Consider the following 25,580-nt stretch of genomic DNA (forward strand, 5'->3'; position numbering starts at 1 on the left):
TCCATGATATTTATCTTTTTGGCTGCTTGCAATATTTTCTCCTTGATTTGAGAGTTCTTGAATTGGGATATATTATTCCTGGGAGTTATTCTTTTGATTTCTCTTTCAGGAGTTGATCAGTGGATTCTTTTAATTTTTATTGTACCCTCAGGTTCTAGAATATCAGTGCAAATTTCCTTAATGATTTCTTGAAAGATAATATCTAAGCTCTTTTATGCTAATGGCTTTCAGTTAATCCAGTAATTCTTATATTATCTCTCTTGGAATTATTTTATAGGTCAGCTGCTTTTCCAATTAGATAATTGATGTTTTCTTCTATTTTTTTTCATTTTTTGACTTTGATTATTTTTTGAGGTTTCATGAAGTCATTTGCTCTTCTTGCCCAATTCTAAATTTTTAAGGCCTGATTTTCTTGAATGAACTTTTGTTCCTGATTTTCTATTTGGTGAAATCTTTTTTTTTTTTATAAAGAGTCCTTTTTTCTCAGTGAATTTGTGTACCTCTTTTTACATACAGTCAATTCCCTCTTTTAGGAACTTCATCTCTTCAATGTATTTTGTATACTTTTTCTATTTGGCCAATTCTGCTTTTTCAGAAGTTCTTCCATTCATTGTATGTTTGTGCTTCTTTTACCAATTAGTTTATACTGTTTTTTTAAGATATAATTTTCTTCAATATTTTTTCAGCTCTTCATTTACCAAATTGTTGAACTCTTTATCATGATTTTCCTGCATCACTCCCATTTCTTTTCCCAATTTTTTTCTACTTCTCTTATTTGATTTTTAAAATCCTTTTTTCAGTTATTTGATTAATTCTTTTTGGGGCTGAGAGCAATTAGCAATCAATATTTTCCTTAGGAGTTTTGGATGCAACAGTATTAATTTTTCTATCTCCTAAGTTTGTGTTTTATTCTTCCCTGCCACCAAAATTGATTTTTATATTGAGCTTCTTTTTTTTTTGGTTGTTATTGTTTTCTCATTTTCCAATCTTTTTCATTTCTTTTAATTAAAAAAAAAAACTTATAAATTTGGGATCAATAATTGAGGTGAAGGGAGTACTGTTCTGAACTTCAGGTTGTTTGTCATGCTGCTTGAGCACTGACTCTGGGAATCTATCTACTTTCATTTCTTCCACGGTGGAATGATTTAAGAAGTGTTTTTAATACTCTCCAGGCCTATACTATGAATAACCACAAAAACTCTTTTCTACTTTGAAACTGTAACTGGGGTCACTTCCTCTCTTGTGGCTGCAAGTGCTGGTGTGTTCTAGTGCTCCTCCTTTCCCTGAAAGCACACCCCAGGACTGCTTATTGAATATGCAAGGTGCTTCCTAGATCTAGGCAGTGCAACAAGATTGTTATACCCAGAACCAACAAAGGCACTCCTGTAATATCTTTCTTAACAGTTGTCTGACCCCACTTCCCATCTGTGGCTGAGAGCTCTGGAAGCCTTTGCTGCTGCTTTGATTGCTCCCAAGGCCTGTTGCCATGATGGGCCTTGCCCTGGTGTCCTGGTTTGGGTTCCACCTCCATGAGAAAAACATACTTCTAAATTTTGAGTGGCACAATTTTCAGGACATAAGGGAGAAAAAGAAGAAAAATGAGATGTATGTGTCCTTTTTTCTAGATTTCAAGGGTATAGTATCCCTTGTGCTATACTACAAATCTCACTCAATTCATGAGTTCAGTCACCTAGATGACTTTTACAGATTTAAGGTATTTTCTAGTTTGTACTGCTAAAACTACAAGTCCTAAGACCCCACTTGTATGTTTACTTCTCCACATTGTACTTGAGCACGCAAACAGCTCAATGCCAAGGCATTTACTGAAAGATCATAATAAGAAAACTTACAATAGTATATTTTCCTATTTACTTATGGAGCACTCTCCTACAAATATACATACCACTGCTGAAGAAAGGGATGAAGTATAGAGGTCACACATTCTGGGGTCATTACATGGGGAACTTATGATACAACAGGTTGCCTTTTTTTCCTCTTGCAAACTAACCACAAGATTCTTTGCAAGAAAATTGATCTTCCTGAGATTCACTGGTTTTGGTTTCCACTGAGTACACTGCTATGTCAGTTAGCCATAGTCTCTGTCACTTCACTTTTCTTCAAATCTGAAAACACTGATTAATGTACTGCCAGATTCCTTTAGTATTACAGTAGTAATACTTTTTATGTTCCCTCAGAGTTCAAGGTTTGAGGCCTACAATTTCCCATGCAGCAAGATGCATTCTTCAGGTATGAATCTTTCTCTCTTCCAATTTTTTCTACTTTGAAGTTTGTGAATGAAGAATCAAAATCCTTGAATTCCCTCTTCAGGTTACATGAAAGTAGTTTTCTATCTGCTTTGTGCTTCTGATATAGGATATTATTGTCTTTAGGGGAAGGAGAAGAGAAATCTCCTTTTAACTTGTTCCACTCTGAAAGAAGTACAAGTCCTCACTAGTGAAAATAATCTTAGGAGCTAATTTCTTCCTGCATAAATGTTTCTCTTCCTACATGTTTCAGTTAGGGTCAGTTTATCCACATAAAGGAAAGGGCAGACATTTAGTCAATTTTTAGCATAATTCTTTTTCACATACAAATGAAGACATATCTGAAATTTGATATTTCCACCACAGACCTCAATTGACTACCACTCTACCACCTTACATATGAAATGAGAGTTCCTAAGTAAGAATATATTTAGAAAATCACAATGTAGTGTCAAGTGATAGTGGATCTGCCACAGATATGTCTTAGAAGAAAACACATATTATAATAACAAAAGAGTCTCCCCCTAAAAACGGTAACAAAAATTTCCTTCTTTTATAGAGTCCTAATGAAGAGAAAAATCTATGGATAGATCACATAGGGATTAGGAATCTTCAGGATGGAATGAAGAGAGTCCTTTGTGAATAAACAGTACTCCTACCAGGTATTTTTTACAGCTTTTTAAAAAAGAGAAACCTAGATCAATGAGGCCATCTGCCCCACATCATTATTGTAAGCTTTTAACTTTGTGCCTCTGGTTATACATTGATTCTTAGATTAAAGGATTGTAAAATATGAATGTGAATTCTCCGATTAAACTGCCAGGAACACAGAAAAGGGAAACAGTCCACCATCTTTTTATTCAATTATATTGTTTGTCCAGAAAATTATCTGGGTTCTCATGTCATTACACACTCTAAGTATCTCTGTCAATGTTGCTAAGGAATCTGATAACTCTCTAAAGAGGTCCATATTGCAAGAAAAGTTACTTCTTTCCAATTTGAGCTCATTGAGACCTGTCAGTACTGAGTAGGACAGGTTTAATAAAGTGTAGAAATATAGTACATTGAGAGAAAGGGGAAAAAAAGAACTCAGGAAGAGCCAGATAAAAGCTGTTGCCCCAACTTGCAGAATGGCTCATATAAAACCTGCTTCATATAAAGAAGTCAGGAAAAATGATACTGGCACTCATCCAAGGAAAAAAAGGTAGGTGTGGGTATCAGGAGAAAGTGAATATTGGAGGTTGTTCTTAGTTAATGCCTCTCATCCTATGAAGCATCAAAGTTCACTGTGCTCACAAATAATAGAAATTGAAGTTGATGGTGAGGGTCATTCATGTAAGGGTGAACTAGTAGAAATATCTATAAAGATATCAAGAGTGTGCCTGAAGAAATACTATTATTGAACACCTGGGACTAACTATATAATGATTATGTGTGATAAGCTACATGTTTATTATCTGGAACACTTAGAGGGAGAACAATTCTTCTAATTTTCTTGTATGTTCAAATTGAATTGTAGTGCATTAGAAGTGCATCAATAAAGTAATTTGCCACTTTCAAAAATTATTAATTAGTTGACTTTTAGCATGCATGGGCTCACTATCAAAGACAGTTAAGAAATTACTTTAGCTACATAACAAATACCAAATGTCATATTGCTTCTTTTTTCTTAAAATCATTAAGTCACAAAATCAAGAGTTGGATCTGTAAGGGAGCTTAAGAAGTCATTTAATTCAATCTCATTTTAAGGTGAGGAAACTGAGAATCAGAGAAAATTGGCACACATAAAACATTTCATTTAGTTGGTCTCAAAGGGCATATTTAATTTTTTTAACTTTAAGGCAATCATTTAATATTCAATATAACCAACAACATTTTTTTCATCCAATTAAAGAAATTTAAACAATTATTTTTCATTAAAACCTAAATTTTCTTTAAAATCTTTTAATTAGACAAAATAGATGTGAAATACCATTTTTGAGTCATTAAGATGTCTGTCCATTACTAGCACACTTGGCAAATGTGAATATCCTAAGACAGGAAGTGATGTACTTCTTCAGAATTCTAGTCAGTAGCAGAGGTAACATTTTATTCCAAAACTATTTGCTTTTATAATATATCACATTATCCAATTCTATTTTTTCACAAATGAGGAAACTGAAACTAGAAGCTTTCATATTATTAGCTTGAAATTCACATTTGGCCATTGGTGATTTTGAACTAGAACTCAGTAGAAAGATTAGTGATAAATATAAAGATCCATAATTCAGATGAAAAAAATGGCTATTCAATATATCACGGCTGGCAAAAAATACTTATGGTAAGCATGTAGAGAAGGAAAAAGAAGGGAATTTGGGAAAGGCTATTTGGAACATCAAAACACTATTAAGGGATGGGACCTGGATGATAATCCAGCAAAGGAGAATGAGTAAAGGCCAAGTTGGTAATAGGAGAAACAAAAGAAAGTAGTAACATTAAAAAAATTCAGAGAAATGAGAGAATCCTAAAAAGGGTATATTACCAACAATTTTAGTATGATTGTGCTAAAAGGAATCATGAACTGGAGGAATTCCATGTGAACTGGAACAACCTCCAGGAATTGATGCAGAGTAAAAGTAGCAGAACCACGATAACCTTATACACAGAATAAGACACTGTGGTACAATCAAATGTAATGGACTTCTCTACTAGCAATAATGCAGTGATTCAGGATAATTTTGAGGGACTTAGGAGAAAGAACACTATCCACATTCAGAGGAAGAATTGTGGGAAAAGAACCAGGAGAAAAACAACTGCTTGATCAAAAGGGTCAATGGAGATATGATTGGGGATATCGACTCTAAATAATCACCCTAGTGAAATTATCAATAATATGGAAATAGGTCTTTATCACACATGTAAAACCCTACATCTTGACTGTGTGAGGGGTTTGGATGGATGGGAGGGAAAGAACATGAATCATGTAACCATGGAAAAATATTCTAAATTAATCAATAAAATTAAATTTAAAAAATTAGTATGGCTACTCAAGTATTTATTAAATACCAGGCTTTGTGTTAGATATTACAAATTCAATATATTATTCATTTTATATACAAAGAGTTTATAATCTAATGAGGAGAGATAAATAGGAGATCTCTATGTAAATAAAGAACAAATATGAAGTAAATAACCAAAAATAACCAACAAAGTATTTGAACATAATATGATTTGAGAGTAGTCACTAGTAATTGACAGGATTAGGAGAAACTTCCATAAAATATATTTTTAAGCTGAATTTTAAAGGAGGAGAGAGATTCTGTGAGAAAAACATATTGAAGGAAACCATTCTAATTATGTGAGACAGTCAATGCAGAGACAAAGGAATAGAATATGGAGTTTCTGAAGTGAAGTACAAAACTTTCATTTTTTAAAAATAAATGAGGTTTTTATTGGCATTTAAAAACAGTGTCTATTTCTCCACTTTACCTTTCAAAGGTAAACTTTTTCTGTTAATGTCTTTAATAAATTATGTTAATTTCTCTCTTAAATTTTCTAAGATCTTGGGATCACAATGGAAAAAACCAGAAGTCACGTGGAACAAAACGGTACAAAAACAGAAAGTCTAGGAGAGCTATGCTTACAGCTTAGGATAACATTGGTTATGCTTTGGAGTTTGCATCCCTCAACCCCCCCCAACCCACCTACACACTGTCAATGACTACAAATTTGCTTAGGATTCCATCAAGGCCTTCATTTGGCTAAAGTTACCAGGCAGACATCTGAAAACTCCCTGCCCAAAAAGGACGAGGGGTCTGTGTGATCAGAGCCCAGCTGAATCTCCCACCCAAAGGGCTGACCAGAAGGAGGCAGAAGGGAGGCATAATCTAAAGTTGTCACCCATCTCCTTCAACAGCTACCAGATACAAATGCTCTTGGAACTCAGCAGATTACAGTTGTGCCTTTGGATCTTTGGTCTTAGTGAAGGACAAGATCCAAATCTCATGGCCAAGGTGGGAGAAAAATGCCCTGGGCAGCCACCAGATTGACAGTGACAGCCACAGCCACATTTTGACAAGGTCAAGAGGGAAAGTAATTTAAAGTGAGACTGGAAATATCAGTTCTACCAAGTTCGAGAAGGGTTTTAAAAGCCAAATAAAGGAGTTTTTGTTTGAATCTACAGGCATTAGCAAGCCCCTCAAAATTAGTGAGTCCTAAAGTAACATGGTTTTATCTGGATTCAAAGAAAATGATTTGCTAATAAGGATGATATGGAGGAAAAGATGTTGAATTTTTCAACTAAAATATTTTTGATGATTTTGGAGAGAACAGTTTCACTGGAAGGAATTCCTATTAGTTTGCATATATTACATTTTTGTAATAATTATATCATAAACTATAAATTAACTAATATTATTCTCACAGCAACTCTGTCACTTAAATGCTATTCTTATTTATATTTTTAGAAGCTAAGACTCAGAGAGATTACATATCTTGCCCAGTGATATAAAATGAATGATTGTCAAAGGTAGAATTTGAACCCAGGTCTTCAAAAGATGATCCTGACTCCAAGTTGATTTATATACACATAATGTATATATACATATATATACATATAAATGTAAATTATGTATAGATATATAGTTATGTATGTCATGAATAACAAAACTTTTTCATTATAGTGATAACAGAGAATAGAAATATCTTAGATTTCCTTCCCTCTCCAAAAAACTATATTAGATTGAGGGGAAATTAATCAAGGGAGTAATTGAAGAATTTTGATGAATTCACCCAGTCATTCAGATAGAATTACAATATGGCTACCCAATAAGAAGTGTGTAGATTTAAGGAAATCCTCTAATTGTATCTCTGTGGCAAATCCTTACTCAAATATGAATGGCAAATAGGAGAGTATCATCTCTTCTTGCAAGAGCACTCTTTTCACCATGGTCAATAAGAGCAATTTGTTAAATTGCTTGGCTCTATCACTTTTTTCCCCATATGTTATTTTCTCCTTGAACTTCAATTCCAAGGTAAATTTTTGGGGGGAGATGATGTGGGGTAAAAGAGGAGAATCATCTAGGAGATCAGAAGAGCCCTCATGTATAAGATGGAAATGAGTATCATTTTTTTTCTTTTGTCAGAGTAACAGTATCTAAGAGGAAAATGTGATGAAAGAAGGAATTTCAGACTTGGGAAAAATCAGCACTAAGAGACAAAAAACTGAGTAATGTGTTTGAGGAATAGCAATAGAAAAGATAATTATAAACTTAACGAAGTAAAAAAAAATGTAGGTATTTAGTAGTTAGTTAAAAAAAGTTTTAATGAAAGTTTACCTCATACCTCATACTCTGCCTACTGGTGATGAGGAAGAAAAACGTCTGAATCACCAAGACATCATAAACATGATCCCACAGATTCAAGATTTGTAACATTAGGAATAATAATTAAAGCTTAAGCAGGAGACTTAAAAAATAAAATTCCCAGTTCAAGGAGAAAATTTCATACTAATTTATCTGATTTCTTCTTTTTCAGAAGTAAAGTTATGATATAATATGTTCATCCTATTTTAAGTTCTAATTTTTAAATAAATATAAAGATTAACAAAATATTTTCTCTATTCTCACATGAGTTTATTTTATATTGTGGTGTTTCTTTAAATATGTACAGAGTAAATATAAACAGAAAAACAACGCAGATTGCTCTTTTCATGTGGAATACTTAAAACAATTTGAAATATGCTTTTGCATAAATTAAAATATTTAAATAATATATTAAAGGATATCTTATTGGCATATTAAAGAGGAATATTTTTATTCCTTAAAGAAATAAAGAAATTTAGTTTAATAAAAATACAAAAAATCTTTGAATCAATATAACTTTCAGATAATATTTCAGGGATTTTGGACAAAAATGAACTGTGCCACAAATAAAAAATTTTAAATCAACTTGAAATATATACATATATATAATTATATATATATGTAGCAAAATACCTTCTTTGTACATGAACATTTTGCTTTAATTGTTTAAAAGTGATAAAGAAATTTTGTTTATTAACAAGTGGAAAATGGATCTTCTAAAACTTCTACTAGGTCTGAATCACAAAGGGATCATAAAAAAGGGGAAAGGGTCTACTTATCCAAAAATATTTATAATTGCTCTTTTTGTGGTAACAAAGAATTGGAAATTGAGGGGATATATATCAACTAGGGGATGGCTGAACAAATTATGGTATATGATGGTGATAGAATAATATTGTACTATGAGAAATGGTGAGCAAGATAATTTCAGAATAGGCTAGAAATTTCTACATCAAACTGATGCAAAGTTAAATAAGCAGAACCAGGAGAACATCATAGAGAGTGATAACTATATTGTGCAATGATCAGCTATGAAAAACTTAGTTACTCTCAGCTATACAATGTGGGAAAATTAAAACATGATCACATCAACCCTGGAACTCAGACCTCCTCAGTAACTTCTGTCCATGGAGTCCCTGTGATTGGAGGTAATATGAAGTTCCCCAAATCTCTACTTAAGACAGGTGTCCAGGCCATCCATCTTTTTTGTTTCCAATGAGGCTTCATTCCTTTGACTTCTCCATGATGTCCCCATATTGGGTAACTTTACACATGTCCCATATCCTATTCCCTCCTATTTTAATATTTTGGCTTCCATATGTTTTCCCCATGAGCCTCTAAGTCCTTGAGATCAGGGACTTTCTGTATTTGTTTATTCCATGCTAAGCACAGTGCCTTCCACATTGTAGGCAAAAAATGTTGATTGAATGACTGACATTTGGGGGAAATGGAAAATCAAGGAGACCAATGTCATTGGATCATAGAGCACTTGGTCTGAGGCAAGGATGGGAGTAGGAAATTTGGAATTGTAAGATATAGTATATTGTGAAGAGCTTTATATAGTAATTGTTATGTAAATTTTAGCAGATTTGAAAAATAATAGCAATAAAAATAAGGTGAAAGGCAGGGGTGTAAAGGCAGCATCAATACAGAATAAAAGAAACAAACAAACTATTCTCTCTAAACTACTAAGGGTAAAAGGGTACAAAATTCAATGGAAGTTTATGCCTAACTTTAAAATATACATGTAATGTTTTTTACTTAGTTCAAATGATTTTTGAAAATTAAAAGCCTAAATATACTCCATCTAAATAAAATTGACAGCCATGGGAAGAAAATTACAGAGACAAGTTAAGTTCATTACAGTAAATTGAATGGAATGAATTTTATCAATTGAAAGTAACAATTTAGGTCAATAAACAAAGTTTATTACCATATTCCTGGTAAGAAATATTAAGAGTGAAAGTTATATTTAGTTAAAAGATTGGTCAAAATATCTGATGAAATGGAATTGTTATTAGAAAGAAAGTTTTAAAAAAGATGGACAAAAATCATAGCTAATCATTCTGAGCATTTTTTAGTTTGACAAAGTATTTTAAATCCTACAAATTCCAGCAGGATGGGAAAATAAATGCTGGAGCAAAATTTCTTACCTTTTTTTATTTTTTTGGTATGCTGTTGACAATATGGTGTAACCTGTGGATTTCTTTTCAGAATAGTATTTTTGCCTACATACATTTGAAATTGAAAGAAATTATAAATCTCATTTAGATAACAGTAAAAAGATCAAGAAAGCAATGTAAAATGTGTTTTGTTATAATAACAGGCTAATCAAATATTTTGGAAAGCAATCTACTGAGCAATATATAATATTTCTATGATTATATAATAACCAAATAAAATAGGAACTATGTAAAAGGAAGGTCATTTACTCCCTAGGGATGGGTCAACATAATGGAATAAAAATGACAATATTCCTCTCCAATTAAGGTGTACTTTTAATTAAACACTAAGTAATTTCCTAATAGGAAAAATTATAATGAAATATATGTAGGTAAGAATATCAAAGGACACACTGAAGAAAGAAGGAGCATTCTAGACTCTAAAACATAGTATGAAATAATTATCATTAAAAAAAATCTGGTAACCGATAAAATGTAAAAAGAGACCACTGGAATAGATTTATTTAAAATCCAACCAACAAAATACAGAAATTAGTATTTAATAAACTTAAGGAAAATAACAACAAGGGAAATTATTAATTATTTACCTAATATACTTTTGAAAATTGGTCAGCAATCTGTCAGGAAAGAAATATGGACTTATATTAATATTATATACTCCAGTGAATACTAGCCAGATTAGATACAACATGAAGATTAAATAGAATGGCGGGCATTGTGTTGATACCATAGAAAAATCTGTAGAGGGAAATGGGGATGGATGTTTTTCTTAGAGAAAAGGAGACAGAGGATATATTAATGCAGTCTTCAAATGTCTTAAGAACTGTCATATATAAGAAGAATTTATTTTATGCTTTGCATGTGTGACCATTGGTAAATCACCTAATCTCTCCAAACCTCATTTTCTTTATTTTTAAAGTAGAACTTACATTACAATATTATTTTTCAAGACTGTTTTGACACTCAGTTCTGAGAATGCATGTAATTACCTCCATAACTTTAAATCCATATATATATATGTATATATATACATATATATAATATACATTTTATGAATAGATAGTGTTTTGTTTTCTGCTTCTTTTATTTATGACTTTTCATTCAATTAAAATTCTAAACCATGTAGTATGCATGACAGGCATAAGGTAACAATAAAATTCATACATATGCTATAAATTATAGTGCATTGAAGATACAATTTTATATGTTATATTTAAAGAGTAAACCTTAGATTTAGAGTAACAATCCCTGGGTTCAAAATATGGTTCTGCCACTTGCTATTTGAACCTGGGCGATGTGAATGATAACTGTCAGGATTGCAGTCAGGAAGACTTCTTTTCTTGAATTCAAATCTGACCTCATACACTTACTCGCTCTGATCCTGACATAGCCACTTAATCCTGTTTGCCTCAGAATTACAGGATCCTGTAAATTGAGCTGGAGAAGGAAATGGCAAACTACTACAGTATCTTTCGACAAAAAATTCCCAAATGGGATCACAAAGAGTCAGACACAATTGAAAAATGAGTAAGCAACAAAAATTATATTAATTGGAGGACTTTCGGTCAAGATGGCGGCTTAGAGAAAGCTAAAGTTCAGATCTCCAGAACACCCTTCCCGACCAATCTCAAACTATAAGCTCCTAAGGTGCCGAAATTCAAAACGATGGACAGCACAGACCCTGGGAATCCTCCTCCTGGACCTGGACCCAGATCAAAAGGTACGGCCCCCCTCAAAAGCCAGAACCCAAGATCACTAGGACATAAGGGGTAGGAGCCCAGAGTCTAAGGCTCCGGGAAGCCGCAGCCCCACCCCGCTCAGAGAGCAGGGTCCTCTGAAACAACAGCAACCCTCAGGGCGGGCAAGACAGCCTCACTAGCTGGATCCTGCTATCCAAGTCTCAGTGAAAGTCACTGCCCTCGGAGCTCCAGGAAGCTGCAACTCCTTCCCCCGCAGAGAGCAGGGTCGTCTGAAACAACAACAACCCTCAGGGCCGACAAAACAGCCTCACGGCCAGCTATTCTGAAGGCAACTTCCGGAAAGCAACCCAACCCAGTCCAGTCGAGGGGTCACCTTAGCAGCAGGGAAGCAGATACAGCTGGGGAAGAGTGTGGCCCCCTGGCCCGACCCTTCCATTCCAGTTCCAGTGAAAGTCATTGCCGGAAGGCATACTCAATTTAACCCAGGGAAAGCTCATAGAACCGACAATCTGCACAGGACTAAAGCCTCTGAACACCAGACAGAGATAAGAAAAGCTAATCCTCCTCATTCAGAGATGGCAAACTCCACAGAAGCACAGAAGCCCCAAAATCCCAAGAAAAATAAGAAGAAAGGGGCTACTTTGGACACATTCTATGGAACCAAAATACAAAATACAGAGGAGATAGAAGACGATGCACAAGAAAATGCTCCGAAATGTCCCAAAGGAAATGGAAACTCTCCACAAACCCAGGAAGAATTTGAATCAGAAATGACCAAAAAGATGGAAGACTTCTGGGAGTAAAGTGGGAAAAAATGCAAAAGAAATTCACGCATCTACAAAACCAGTTTGACCAAAGTGAAAAGGAAAAGCAGGCTTTAAAGGCCAGAATCAGGCAGCTGGAAGACAACGATCATGTAAAAGAGCAAGAATTAATAAAGCAAAGCCAAAATACCAAGAAATTAGAAGAGAACATAAAATATCTCACCAACAAGGTGACAGATCTGGAAAATAGAGGGAGAAGAGATAATTTAAGAATAATTGGACTTCCAGAAAAGCCAGAAATAAACACCAAACTCGACATCATGATACAAGATATAATCAAAGAAAATTGCCCAGAGATACTAGAACAAGGGGGCAATACAGCCACTGACAGAGCTCACAGAACACCCTCTACACTAAACCCTCAAAAGACAACTCCCAGGAATGTAATTGCCAAATTCCAAAGCTCTCAAACAAAAGAAAAAATCCTACAGGAAGCCAGAAAAAGACAATTTAGATATAAAGGAATGCCAATCAGGGTAACACAAGACCTTGCAAGTTCTACTCTGAATGACCATAAGGCATGGAACATGATCTTCAGAAAGGCAAGAGAACTGGGTCTTCAACCAAGAATCAGCTACCCAGCAAAACTGACTATATACTTCCAAGGGAAAGTATGGGCATTCAACAAAATAGAAGATTTCCAACTTCTTGCAAAGAAAAGACCAGAGCTCTGTGGAAAGTTTGCTACCAAAAAACAAAGAGCAAGGAATACCTGAAAAGGTAAATATTAAGGAAAGGGGAAAAATGTTATCTTCTTCTTTTACTCAAACTCTCTTCTATAAGGACTACATCTCTATCAATCTATGTATACTAACATGTGGGGAAAATGTAATGTCTAAATAGGGGGTAAAGGAAGACCAAATAGAATAATCTTTCTCACACAAAGATTCACATGGGAACGGGAGGGGAAGAAAACTCCTATAAGAAGGAGAGGAAGACAGGGTTTTTTACTTAAACCTTAATCTCAGGGAAATCAACTCTGAGAGGGAAAAACATCCAGATCCATTGGGATCTTGAAGTCTATCTTACCCAACAAGGGTAGGGAGAAGGGAAAACAAAGGGGGGGAGGGGGAGAGGGAAAACAAAAAGGGAGGGAAAGAGAGGGGGGAGGGGGAGGGAAAAAAGGGAGGGACTAAAAAGGGAAACATCAAGGGAGGGGACAAGGGGGACTGATTCAAAGTAAATCACTGGAATAAAAGGTAGAGCCGAAGAAGAAAAGGTTAGAATTAGGGAAGGATATAAAAATGCCAGGGAGTCCACAAATGACAATCATAACTTTGAATGTGAATGGGATGAACTCACCCGTAGACAAATAGCAGAATGGATTAGAATCCAAATCCCTACCATATGTTGTCTTCAAGAAACACACATGAGGCAGGTTGACACGCACAAGGTCAGAATTAAAGGATGGAGTAAGACCTTCTGGGCCTCAACTGACAGAAAGAAGGCAGGAGTGGTAATCATGATATCTATAAAGCCAAAGCAAAACCAGACCTGATCAAAAGGGATAGGGAAGTAATTATATTTTGTTAAAAGGGACTTTAGACAATGAGGAAATATCATTAATCAACATGTATGCACCAAATAATATAGCAGCCAAATTTCTAATGGAGAAACTAGGAGAATTGAAGGAAGAAATAGAGAGTAAAACCATATTAGTGGGAGACTTAAACCAACCATTATCAAATTTAGATAAATCAAATCAAAAAATAACTAAGAAAGAGGTAAAAGACGTGAATGAAATCTTAGAAAAATTAGAATTAATAGACATATGGAGAAAAATAAATAGGGATAAAAAGGAATACACCTTCTTCTCAGCACCACATGGCACATTCACAAAAATTGACCATACATTAGGTCACAGAAACATAGCACACAAATGCAGAAAAGCAGAAATAATGACTGCAGCCTTCTCAGATCACAAGGCAATAAAAATAATGATTAGTAATGGTACATGGAAAACCAAATCTAAAACCAATTGGAAATTAAACAATATGATACTCCAAAACCATTTAGTTAAAGAAGAAATCATAGAAACAATTAATAATTTCATCGAGGAAAATGACAATGGCGAGACATCCTTTCAAACCTTTTGGGATGCAGCCAAAGCGGTAAGAAGAGGTAAATTCATATCCCTGAATGCTTATATTAACAAACTAGGGAGAGCAGAGATCAATCAATTGGAAATGCAAATGAAAAAACTCGAAAGCGATCAAATTAAAACCCCCCAGCAGAAAACCAAACTAGAAATTCTAAAAATTAAGGGAGAAATTAATAAAATTGAAAATGATAGAACTATTGATTTAATAAATAAGACAAAAAGCTAGTACTTTGATAAAACAAACAAAATAGACAAAGTACTGGTCAATCTAATTAAAAAAAGGAATGAAGAAAAGCAAATTGACAGGATTAAAGATGAAAAGGGGGAAAGCACCTCCGATGAAGATGAAATTAAGGCAATCATTAGAAATTACTTTGCCCAATTATATGGCAATAAATACACCAATTCAGGAGATATGGATGAATATATACAAAAATACAAACTGCCTAGACTAACAGAAGAGGAAATAGAATTCTTAAATAATCCCATATCAGAAAATGAACTCCAACAAGCCATTAAAGAACTTCCTAAGAAAAAATCCCCAGGGCCTGATGGATTCACCAGTGAATTCTATCAAACATTCAGAGAACAGTTAATCCCAATACTATACAAACTATTTGACATAATAAGCAAAGAGGGAGTTCTACCAAACTCCTTTTATGACACAAACATGGTACTGATTCCAAAACCAGTCAGGTCAAAAACAGAGAAAGACAACTATAGACCAATCTCCCTAATGAATATAGATGCAAAAATCTTAAATAGGATACTAGCAAAAAGACTCCAGCAAGTGATCAGAAGGATCATTCACCATGATCAAGTAGGATTTATACCAGGGATGCAGGGCTGGTTCAACATTAGGAAAACCATCCACATAATTGACCACATCAACAAGCAAACCAGCAAGAACCACATGATTATCTCAATAGATGCAGAAAAAGCATTTGATAAAATACAACACCCATTTCTATTAAAAACACTAGAAAGCATAGGAATAGAAGGGTCATTCCTAAAAATAATCAGTATATATCTAAAACCATCAGCTGATATCTTCTGCAATGGGGATAAACTAGATGCATTCCCAATAAGATCAGGAGTGAAACAAGGATGCCCATTATCACCTCTACTATTTGACATTGTACTAGAAACACTAGCAGTAGCAATTAGAGAAGAAAAAGAAATTGAAGGCATCAAAATAGGCAAGGAGGAGACCAAGTTATCACTCTTTGCAGATGATATGATGGTCTACTTAAAGAATCCTAGAGATTCAACCAAAAAGCTAATTGAAATAATCAACAACTTTAGCAAAGTTGTAGGATACAAAATAAACCCACATAAATCATCAGCTTTTCTATATATCTCCAACACAGCTCAGCAGCAAAAACTAGAAAGAGAAATCCCATTCAAAATCACCTTAGACAAAATAAAATACCTAGGAATCTACCTCCCGAGACAAACACAGGAACTATATGAATACAACTATAAAACACTCCCCACACAACTAAAACTAGACTTGAACAATTGGAAAAACATTAGCTGCTCATGGGTAAGACGAGCCAATATAATAAAAATGACCATTCTACCCAAACTTATTTATCTATTTAGTGCCATACCCATTGAACTACCAAAATATTTCTTCACTGATTTAGAAAAAAACATAACAAAGTTCATTTGGAAGAACAAAAGATCAAGGATATCCAGGGAAATAATGAAAAAAATAACACATATGATGGGGACCTTGCAGTCCCTGACCTTAAACTATATTACAAAGCAGCAGTCATCAAAACAATTTGGTACTGGCTAAGAAACAGAAAGGAAGATCAGTGAAATAGACTGGGGGAAAGAGACCTCAGCAAGAGAGTATACGATAAACCCAAAGATCCCAGCTTTTGGGACAAAAATCCACTATTCGATAAAAACTGTTGGGAAAATTGGAAGACAGTGTGGGAGAGACTAGGAATAGATCAACACCTCACACCATACACCAAGATAAATTCAAAATGGGTGAGTGACTTAAACATAAAGAAGGAAACCATAAGTAAATTGGGTAAACATAGAATAGTATACATGTCAGACCTTTGGGAGGGGAAAGACTTTAAAACCAAGCAAGACATAGAAAAAATCACAAAATGTAAAATAAATAATTTTGACTACATCAAATTAAAAAGCTTTTGTACAAACAAAACCAATGTAACTAAAATCAGAAGGGAAACAACAAATTGTGAAAAAATTTTCATAGAAACCTCTGACAAAGGTTTAATTACTCATATTTATAAAGAGCTAAATCAATTTTACAAAAAATCAAGCCATTCTCCAATTGATAAATGGGCAAGGGACATGGATAGGCAGTTCTCAGATAAAGAAATCAAAACTATTAATAAGCACATGAAGAAGTGTTCTAAATCTCTTGTAATCAGAGAGATGCAAATAAAAACAACTCTGAGGTATCACCTCCTACCTAGCAGATTGGCTAACATGATAGCAAAGGAAAGTAATGAATGCTGGAGGGGATGTGGCAAAGTAGGGACATTAATTCATTGCTGGTGGAGTTGTGAACTGATCCAACCATTCTGGAGGGCAATTTGGAACTATGCCCAAAGGGTGACAAAAGAATATCTACCCTTTGATCCAGCCATAGCACTGCTTGGTCTGTACCCCAAAGAGGTAATGGACAAAAAGACTTGTACAAAAATATTCATAGCTGCACTCTTTGTGATGGCCAAAAACTGGAAAACGAGGGAATGCCCATCAATTGGGGAATGGCTGAACAAGCTGTGGTATATGTTGGTGATGGAATACTATTGTGCTAAAAGGAATAATAAAGTGGGAGAATTCCATGGAGACTGGAACAACCTCTAGGAAGTGATGCAGAGCGAAAGGAGCAGAACCAGGAGAACATTGTACACAGAGACTAATACACTGTGGTATAATCGAATGTAATGGACTTCTCCATTAGTGGCGGTGTAATGTCCCTGAACAACTTGCAGGGATCTAGGAGAAAAAAACACTATTCATATGCAAAGGATAAACTATGGGAGTGGAAACACTGAGGAAAAGCAACTGCCTGAATACAGCGGTTGAGAGGACATGACAGAGGAGAGACTCTAAATGAACACTCTAATGCAAATATTATCAACATAGCAATGGGTTCAAATCAAGAAAACATGTAATGCCCAGTGGATTTATGCGTTGGCTATGGGGGGTGGGGGTAGGAAAAGAAAATGATCTATGTGTTTAATGAATAATGCTTGGAAATGATCAAATAAAATATAATTTAAAAAAAAGAATTATATTAATTGATCTTTAAGATGTCTGCTAGCTCAATTCTTCTTTATTTGCATAGTTAGGTTTAACAAATTCATAGACTTAACTAAGCTAATGGGTGTGTTCATTTTGAAAATTCTTGTTAACGTTATTCAATTATATATAATTTTCATATTCTGTTCCTAGATAGTACTAGTAGTGACAATGTTTAAACATTGCCACAAATGTTGACAAAGGTGATTATTTTTAAATAGGTAGCTAAGAAAGTAACATGTTGAATATTTTCTACTATTTGAGTATCAGTGTTCTAACAGGGCAATAAGAGAGGAGTGGAATTCATTTTTTTTCCTTCGTGAATTCTTCTAGAGGTAACTACATGTCATCACAGGTCACTAGAGATAGACTCCAGAAGTCCTGAGTTCAAATTCTGTTTCTGATACTTCCTAACTTTATGGTCCTGGGCAAGTCAATGCTTTTCTCAGAAAAATGGCTTCTAAAACAGTGAGAGGAGGAAACATTATGTAGTTATCAGGTCTCAAAATCCATAAGAAACAAATATTTTGGGAGCCATTTGGCTGAGATTTTGGGAACAAAAGAATGGATATGCTACAAACTCATCAAAAGGAAAGAGGAATAATACCATGGTATCATGAGATCAAGTTTAAAACTTGTCTAGAATAGCATAAATGCTAGTCTCACAAATATCTAAGGACCAAGAAAACTGACCAGAAATATGTATATTAATGTAAAAGAGGAAAGAGGTGAAGAAAAAAACCAAGAACATTTTAGTAATATTTTAAATTCTCACCTTCTGTCTTAGAATCAATAATGTGCATTGATTCCAAGACAGAAGAATGGTAAGGGTTAGGCAAGAGGGGTTAAGTGACTTGTCCAATGGCACAAAACTAGGAAGTGTCTGAGGCCAAGTAGATATTCATTGCTTTGTTGTTGAAGGGGAAAGGATATGTGCTGCAGTCTGTTTTTGTAGTAACAAATTAATATACAAGAACCTATTTTATAAAAGAAAATGCAGCCACATATTTCATTTATTTCATTCTTCAACAGAACTGGGTTGTTGTTCTTTTTTGTTTGTTTGTATATTTGTTTGAGAGGATCAATGACATCAGACTTCACTTGCATGTGAATTGATTTTAAGTGAGGTAGAGTTGCATAAAGTCTTCAGACTCTCAGTCATCACCAAAGCCAAAAGCTAAGACACAATGATCCTTTGCAGTGATGCATTGCAGTGATGACTTAGCTTCTTCTATGCCTCCCAAACTCTAAGTACTCTATAGTCCCTGCTTCTGCCACTTTCAAGGCTGTGGGACAAACTTTTCACATCTGCTTCTTCTGCCAGAGGAAGTCTTCACATACCTGGGGTAAACGGCTCTATAATTCACCAAAGGTTAAAAACCTGTTAATTAACCTCAACTTTCCTGCTGATATAGTTTGTCAAAGACTACTACACTTTCTTGAAGCCATAGATGAAATTTGGGTGAAAGGTGGATATCAAAAGATGAGTAACCCTTGAAGAGAGCTCAGCAAGTCATCATACTAGAGGTTCTCATCTTCCTTGCAATATTCATATAGCCCAGACTGCTCTACTATGGCAGACATAAGACGAAATGACTGATGAAACAAAGGTTTGATCTAAGGATTTTGATTTATTAAGCAACGTATAGCAATTGCATAACAATTTGGGACCAGATATCTTTAGGTGGGTGCTGAACCCAAAATACAGGGGAAACATTTTTATACATTTAAAATAATGTAATTAATTTGTTAAAAGAAAACTAGGATATAAAACTAGGTCATCTAATTTCTAGTTGGAGGGAAGATTACAGACTTTCCAAGTTGAAAGGGGGAGAGTAAACAGGTACCATTCCCTGAAATCAGAAAAGAGATGTCTCATATACCCCAGGTCTATATTTAATCAAAGCAACATGGAATAATAACTCATTGATCAATATGGAGTCAGTTTTCAGATAACACATATAGGTTGCTTGAGACATATAACTGTGAGAAAACTCCTTGCATTAATCATTGGATCTGACCAGATTTATGGTCAGCACTACCTAGGCTCTAGGCCCTTAGTTAAAGATCTCCAAGAAGCAGCTAGAGGTGGTCCACCTTATGAGCCATGCTGATCTAGGTTCAAACAATGCAATAAAGGTTTCTCACAATTCCCATTAATTGAATAACCTTTTCTCACAAGTTAGAAATTGAGCTATAGTAATAATTGAATAGAAAGGGAACTGAGCTAGATTCAGAACTGCATTACTAGATGGAGTGACTGGTTCATTCAATTCCTACTACTACTTTCTGTTCTAATCCTCTCAATTTCTTCACTATCTTCTCACTAATAACTTTGCCTCCCTGTCTGTAGCCACCCTACCAAGATGGCCTTTATGTATTATTCTCCTGTATTAGAATATGAGTTTCTTGAGAGTAAAACCTGTCTTGTTTGCATGTATTTGTAATACCAAGACTTAACACCATGCCCGGTAAATAACAAATATTTTATCTATCTATCTACTATCTATCTATCTATCTATCTATCTATCTATCTATCTATCTATCTATCTATCTATCTATCTATCTAGTTATCTATCTATCTATATCTATCTACATATCTATATATCTATATATCTATCTGTCTGTGTCCTAACTCTTAACCATCTATGGATATCAGAAGACATTTTGCTCCATGGCAAACAGGCACTCTAATTGGTCAATATGGCCAATGGCTGTATATTTTGGGAATACACTCTTTATGGCAGTGTCTAGAATGATGGGAAGGAAACAAGGAGATCAGGAAAAGTAGGATATCTGCAGAAGAATCCATGACTAGGATACAGAAAAGTTCGTGGATACACAGTAGTCTATAAAAACAAAACAAAACAAACAAACAAACAAAAAACCCTGTATCACCATTACTTTCTCAGCATTGGGTTAAATGCTATTCTTCCTGCTACAGACAAATCAGAAATTCTACTGTGGGAGCGGGTGGGGGGGGGAGGGGAGTGAAAGCACAAGGGAAGATGTGAATGAAGGGAAAGCATGCTTGTGAAAACACCCTTACCATTCTTCTGATAAAAATAAACCTTTGCCCTGAGATCCCTCTGCTCACCACCACTACTATTACAAACTGGCTTTTCCAAACTAATACTAATTCAGGTTCCTCCTGAGATTATTCCCTGCCCCCTTTTAGTGGTCTTTGGCTGAATGTGTATTAGTAAATAAATGCTGAGGATGATAAAGTACTTCATCGATGTGGAGCTGTTAACAAGAAGCCCCAGGATGCTCTATCATGTCGCCTATGTTATTTGGGTTTCTCTACTCTTTTTTTTCCCAAATGCCTAATTCCTACTGTAATGACTTTCTCAATTTCAAGGTAACTGTTTTGTCTTTTTCTCACTTATAATTTAATTGTTCTATACCTTCCATTCTGAATTCTAGGTTATTCCTTCAAACATTCATCTTTTAAACAATTATAGTGGTTGATTTCTGATGTCAAGCAATGTTTCCAATCTACGAGTGGTGAACACAGTTAATTACTTCTTTATCTTTGTTGTTTCTGCCATTTACAGAGTATTCATCTTTCTAATGGTGAAAATTCAAATGTTGCACAGTGCTTTGTTTGAGTAAGATACTAGGCTAGGATGAAGTCACAAAGACTGAAAAAATGTTCTTTTAGAACATATTAAAAAAGCATGAGCAAAGCATTATTTGACTGTTTGATGTGGAAAATGAATGCTGCTTTTTAATTCTTTCCATTGACCCTTTTAGTAGTGCCTCTTCCTCCAGGAGCATGGAGAGTGATGCAAGGTCATTTCTAAAATGTCTACTTTCCCTGGCTTTGTTCACCTTCTCTCTTGGGGAGGGATGGGAGCTACTTGCCCTGAAGAATGGCTCCAATGTCTCTTTTCTGTCCAGAAACTCACCTTTAATTGCTCAGGTAGGAAAATATCAATGGAGTACAGGAACAAAAGCCTACAGTTCCTGAGAATGCATTTATTGTATGCTTGTCCTCAGTGCAATCTGAAAACAGCACATTTTAAGATGACATTTTTCTCAGTCAGAATTAAAATGGTACCCTAAAAAATGCATCCCAAATAGAAATGAATAAATCTTTCTCAATTTATCTTCACTTAAAATGCATTTAATAATTATATTTTCCTCTCTTTAGGGGCCTCACTCTCTTCATTTCTGGTGTAGATAAAGGATCTTTCCATTATAGAACACATCAAACATTTAGACACCATATTCCACCATGTCAGCAAGTTCCTTTTAAAACCTACTTCACTATAAACTCAGGGTCTAGGTATATTTTCATCTTAATTAACCTGCATAATCTGTTTTTTAAACATAATTCATCTCTTCATTTGCATTTTAATTACACAGGGTACAAAATGTCAAGTTTTAATTGGCTCTGAAGAACTCCATACAACAAAGCCTTGTATGGTGTGTTGCAGAGGACTGTATGAGGAACAGCTGGCCCACTGTTAAGACTAGGGCTGCCGTCAATGTGAAGGGCTCTCCTCCCTTGTCTACCTCCATTCTCTCGATGTGTTTTACTCTCCATTCCTCACAATCCATAGAAGAAAGCTTTCTTTTGCCCTCTTATTCCAAGAGATCATCACCAATGATTTCTCAGGAGGATTCTTGAGACACCATCCTTTTCTTCTACCTGCATGTATAGTTAGATGTAACCCTTAAGCAGATGATGCTGAGGGCAAAAAAAAAAAGTCACTGTTTTAGAATCTGTAACGAATCATAATGGAAAGTCCATAAAACCATCCCAATCTTCTTATCTAATGATTTCTAAGCCATTTTAAGCATTCATAATTTAAACCACATAATTAAAAAAACAAAAATTTTAAAGGCCTTTCTCTTTTCTCCGTGAGCAATCAGCTGACTCCCATTTGTTTTCTCTTTTTTTCTCTTTTCATTCATTATTCTTAATAGTCAGTAGCATTTTCAAAACCTACTGGAGTGTATCCATCTTTTCACTAGGGTCTGACAGACAGAGAGGCTTAAAAGATGCAAAGTTTTCACCAGCTGACATCAGATGAAAATATACTGTAGAATTTTTTTTCCTGAAAGACCTCTCCAGCATGAAAGGCTCAGAGAAAACCATTTTAAGTTCAGTTCCAGAGTATACACATATTGAGCTGAAGACAGCTTTCCTCCTCTTTTCACTTAAAACATTTCATTGAAGACTTTTCAAATGAGGTAGCTAGTTTAACATTTTGAAACAGTTACACTGTCTTGGTACTTGGCTCGGCATTTAGCCCTGGACTGTGTGGTGTATTTTAATGATGGAAAAATTGGAAAATAAAGTGCCTAACCACTTATCTTTAATGGTATAAACATTTAGACATCTGTATATTTTCAGTCTAATTTCTTTGAAACTTGTATGTCTCTTTGTGCATGTCTTTTATATCTGAAGCAGTCAGAATTTGTGTATTGAACTCCAGGAGTTAAGATAAAGTTGACTTTGGAATGGCTAATGTTGATGGGGTACTGTCGAGGTGGGACCTCAGCCAAGAATATAAAATGACTCTCCTGAAGCAGCTGGTTGCACAGTGGATAGAGTGTTAGGCCTGGAGTCAGGAAGACCTGAGTTCATATCTGGCATCATATACCAGCTGTTGTGATCTTGGGCAAATCCATTTCTGTTTGTCTCTGTTTCCTTAACTGAAACAAGTGGATAACAATAGCACCTACCTCAAAAAATTGTTGTGAGGATCAAATGAGATCATATTTGTTAAAAGTTATTAGCAAAGTACCTGGTGTATAGGATTCACTCTAGAGATATTATTCCATTCCCCAAAATGAGAGTATTCTACTTCCTTTTCTTTCTTTGTGAATTTCAATTTTCTAATATCTGCTCAGTTTTTAACTATCATTATTTCAAATAAGAATACATTGCTGTGCTACTAATGAAAAAGTTATATTTACTTATTAAAATATAATGTGTGAAATAAAGTGTCTAACATAGTATATCCTTTGTCCCAGAATTCTCACTGAGAAGCAGGAAATGGATAATGATAAAGTGTCCATATACTCTAAAATATTCACAGTGGAACTTTTGACATAGCAAACAACTGGAAACCATGTTGATGGCCAATAGGCCGGAGAATGGCCAAACAAATTGTGGCAAATGAATGTAATAGAATATTATAATGGTAAACACAATTATTATAAACATGAAAATAATTAACTGAAGAAAAATGAAATACCTGGATCCAAGAAAAACATCTATCTATCTATCTAATGATCCAAACAATATGAATAGAAAAAACAATCACCACAAGATATCTGAAACAAAATGTTATATGTGAAACTATAAAGAATAAGCTTGGCTCCAGAAAAGAAATATAACTTCTTTCTCTTCTCTTTCAAAAAGGTGGAGGAGCCACTGTTGTATAACAATGAATATAGCATCAGATTTTTAAAATATGTTGATTAGTTTTATGTCTTTTTCTCTTTTATTTAAAAAAAAACTTCTAAAAGGAATGGTGGTGGAGGGGAAGTAAACCAAATCAAAACTAGAAAATATGGAAAACAAATTATCTCTGAATTTCCTAACTTAAAATGAAATGTATGATTTTTAAAAAATAGATTAAAATTAAAAATAAAATTTTGAAATAAGCATCTCAAATTAACATGAAATGAACATTTAAAATGTGATCCCATAAATTATTTATAAATGCGTACTATAAATCTATAAATTTCTAGTCTCCTCCATTTGATTTTATGAGATATTATACTAAAATTCTAGAATATAAAGTAAGTCCTATATAAAATTAAAGCTAAAGGCTCTGGAGGTCAGCAAGCTTTTCTCAGTATAACCACCAGGGGGAGCAAGCTGCTGGTCAGAACAAAATGCCATTCTGTTTGGAAAGATTGGGAATGAAAAAATACATCTTTAATATCAATTTTACAGATAATTTCTGAGAACTAAAAAGACTATGTAATGGTTCAAAGTTCTAGGAACTCAGGGCTATTCTTTACAAAAGTATACTAATAAAGGGTCATTATGTATATATTTGCCAAAATCATATTTGAGAAAACAAATCTGTTTTTATTGGTTTGAAAGTCAGACTGTTATAAAACATAAAGTGTTTGAAGTAGGAAATAATTTCATAAAGCAATACATTTTAATTTAACATGTACCACATAAAGTCAGGATCCTGGTGGGGAGGATGGAGCATTCCCCATCAGCATAATCAGTGTTCTTAAAAATCTTACTATATTATCAATGAAGTAGAATTTACCAAAAGGAAATGACAATGGGACAGCAAGCTGCTTAATTATAAATAGCAGGTATGGCAGTGTGTAAGAGGCAATAGACACACAATAAAGAAAGAATATGTAGAGTTATTCATAGAATTATATGTTTAGAAAGGGAAAGATCCAAGAGGTCATCTAATCTATATTGTTAATATTGTGAAGAGGAAACTAAATCCTAGAAATAGGAAAAGATTTGCTGAAAACATCAGGAATGTCAGAATCACTAATCCCTAATCTGATGTTCTTTCTACAGTTCCACAGAAAGATAGTAGAAGGAGTTGTTCTAGTTCTCTAATTAAGTGTTCTCAACCTTAAAATCTGGGTGAAGTTTAGAAAATCCTTAAATTATATTTTGAAGATTATAGCACCTTTTTAATGCACTTTAGCATATGATATTTATGAGAAGATACTCTACTTTTTTGTTAGCTTAATTGTGAAACTTCATTGAAAGACAGGAAAATTTTTTCTAGTAGAATGAGCTGTGGTGAACAGATCTGGGTTCTAATTCTGATTTTGCATCTTATTTTAGCTATAGTACCTTGTTGGCATTGTTAGTAGTAATTTTTCAGTCATGTCTAAGTCTTTGTGACCACATTTGTTATT

The sequence above is a fragment of the Monodelphis domestica genome, chromosome 2 (genome assembly GCF_027887165.1).
Source record: "Monodelphis domestica isolate mMonDom1 chromosome 2, mMonDom1.pri, whole genome shotgun sequence".
Taxonomy (NCBI): domain Eukaryota; kingdom Metazoa; phylum Chordata; class Mammalia; order Didelphimorphia; family Didelphidae; genus Monodelphis; species Monodelphis domestica.